The sequence below is a fragment of the Plasmopara halstedii genome (assembly GCF_900000015.1).
Source record: "Plasmopara halstedii genome assembly, contig: Scaffold_1651, whole genome shotgun sequence".
NCBI lineage: Eukaryota > Oomycota > Peronosporomycetes > Peronosporales > Peronosporaceae > Plasmopara > Plasmopara halstedii.
In genome coordinates, this window is record NW_020188562.1 from 1,104,847 (window position 1) to 1,107,679 (window position 2,833).

The following is a 2,833-nucleotide window of genomic DNA, read 5'->3' on the forward strand; positions in this document are numbered from 1 at the left end:
TCCTCCTTGACCTTTCATCACCTGAGGGACGTCGTGTCATCAGCAATGACCTCGACAAGGCACAGAGGCGGCAGCTGGAAGCTGCCCGTAAGGCGGCTCTGATGCGCGCTTATCTACGGTCATTCATTGACCCTCGTGTGGAATATGGCTTCACAGCGGATCCCGCTGTGAAAGCGAAGGACGTGGTAACTCGATCGTTACGCCTCCACATCATCGGGCCCCCGGCCGTTACGGAAGATGAACATGCCGAACGAAAAGCTCTTCGAGATCGTTTCTTGGATCCACAAAAATTTCCGTTGGAAGCTTATTGCACTTGTCTACGAGTGCAACGAGGTGACTCTCTTGTACTCGCAATGTGGACAATACCTGTAGTGCTCGCCCCTGGCGAAAGCGCTACAGATGACGAAGCGCTCTTTGAGCGATGGGTGCAACGGCACTGGGAACCTATCTGTATATGTTACAGTTGAGCCACAAGGAAGTGGACATGCGTGCGATGCGACACCTCCGCTTTGTGTTTGTCAAACTCAAGGCACGTCGTCAATTTCCTTCGGATTGTCGCCCTGTGACGTATGGATTAACAACCCCCTAATGCTCCCGCGAGTTCTGTATCTGCGACCGCAAAATGCTCAGGGCCACCGCTTGAGCTCAGCTCATGGTCTTTCTACTTCCCTGGCTATTGCCGGGAGGCGTGAAGCGTCTGATGACGCGGGGCGTCCTGATCTTTCTAGTCAAAAGCGTCCACGGCGTCTGGGCAATCTTGCCGAAGTGGCGTTTCAAACTCCCACGATTTTACGGAGTCGGGATATCCCCACAACTTCACCAGATATTGGGTCCGGACTGGTGATAACGTCGTCTCACTAGAGGCTCCACGTGATAGTGGACGTCACCGTTCTCATCGAGAAGAGTCGGTGGCGGGCGGTGACGACCGGGTCGACCGCCGCCCGGTGACTCGTGATTCTCTTCGAGCCCTTGAGGATGAGATCCTTCGTGATCGGAGCTTCGCTGAGCGTCACGCTGAATAAGCATATCGCTGTGCGGACGCTCTTGATGATTCGAAGTACGTCGTACGCCGATGCCTCACCTTAAGGACTACCGCGCTATGTCGGAACGACTCCTAGCCGCGGAGCAGTCGTATGCGTCGCTGCATGCGACGGTGGAGCGCTTGGCGTCGTAAGAAATGGAGGTTGTTGCACTCCGTGCTCAAAATCAGTTGCTGGTTCAGCTTCTGGGTGGCCGAGGGCCCGTGGAATCTACTCTGGCGCCGTAAGAAATGGAGGTTGTTGCACTCCGTGTTCAAAACCAGTTGCTGATTCTGCTTCTGAGTGGCCGAGGGCCCGTCGGATCTGCTCTGGCGCCAGCCCTTCCGCGTTCACATGCGCCGGATCCCGATTCGGCTTGTGCAAGCCCGCCTCAAACACCGGGTGGGTACGCATCCGTTTTGGAAGGTTCAGCGTGTACGCTAGGCCCCGCTTGGCCACAACCTTCAACGGTCCTATAAACCGTGGACGAAGCTTTGTGCGGAAGATAGCAGAGGCTGCATGTGTAAAAAGGTTTTAAGAGTTTATTAAAACTAGGTCTCCGACCTTAAAGCTTTTCACTTTGCCTCTTTCTTTTTCATCTGCATATTCTTTCGGCAGGTCTTGGCTTTCAGCCATCGCATCGCGAACGTGTCGTAAGACACTTAGTCTGGTCGGCAAGAAGTCATCAACTTCTTTGCGGATAGTGAAGGGGGCTGACATCAGCTAGCCGTTCGGCTATTCCTCCCCCGCCAAGCCCTGAGCCATGGGATGGCGGCGTCAGCGGAACGCGAGGGTGAACCATCTTGTTCACGTAGAATGACGTGTAGCCGGTAGATGATTGCAGTGCATTGTTCAGCGCGAACTATACGAGTGGCAACATGGCTTTCGGCGTCTCAGCGCAGACGCTGCGAAGAGCGTCTTCGGTAACGCGATTTACCCTTTCGGTTTGGCCATCGGTCTGCGGATGATCCGTCGTCGACATATCCAACTTGGTGCCTACCACCTTGAAGATAGCCGACCAAATTTTTTTCGTGAAACGGGGGTCTCTTTCAGAGACAATCGACTCTGGGAGTCCGTGTTGTCGAGAAAAACGATTTAAAGACAGCGTTGCTGTACCGACTCCGTCGATGGGGTCTGGCACCGCCGCCAAAATGAGCCATCTTTCTCAACGAATACCACGACACCCGTGTTGCCCGCCGAATCTTTCGGCAGGCCAAACAGAAACTCCAAACTCATGGACTGCCAGCACCCAGTGGGTACCGGTAAGATGGATAGCGGCGCAGCCACATTTGGAGAGAGTTTCACCCGTGGACACGTCTCACACGTGCGCACATACATGCTTGTCCATTTGTACAGCTTTGGCCACCAATAGTGGTGACTCACAGAGTTGAACGTTATTTCACGACCGAGATGACCACTGAGTGGCGTGTCGTGAGCCTCATATAGGATGCGATGTTTCAAATTCCTATCATGAGGAACCACAATTCGTGGTGTACCCGTTGATTCGGTGCTATAATATAGCAAGCCGTTATTCAACGAATATTATGTCTCGGTGAGGCCAGGGTGAACAGGCAATCCACTTCGTCCGGTTGAACCCTCACTGTCCGCTTATTGAAGCTCCGATGTTATCTAAAACATCCGATGAAGAGCTGCTAACCCCACAGTTTTTGTCTAGTGGATAACGTGCCACTCCACGCGCATCTGAAGGGCCGTGCCCAAGATGCCTCGGACTCTGTCTGACCCCGCCATCAATGGAATGCAGCGACTGCTTCGCAACAAGAGCAGTGCTCAGTGGTTTACGTGCCACTTCACGT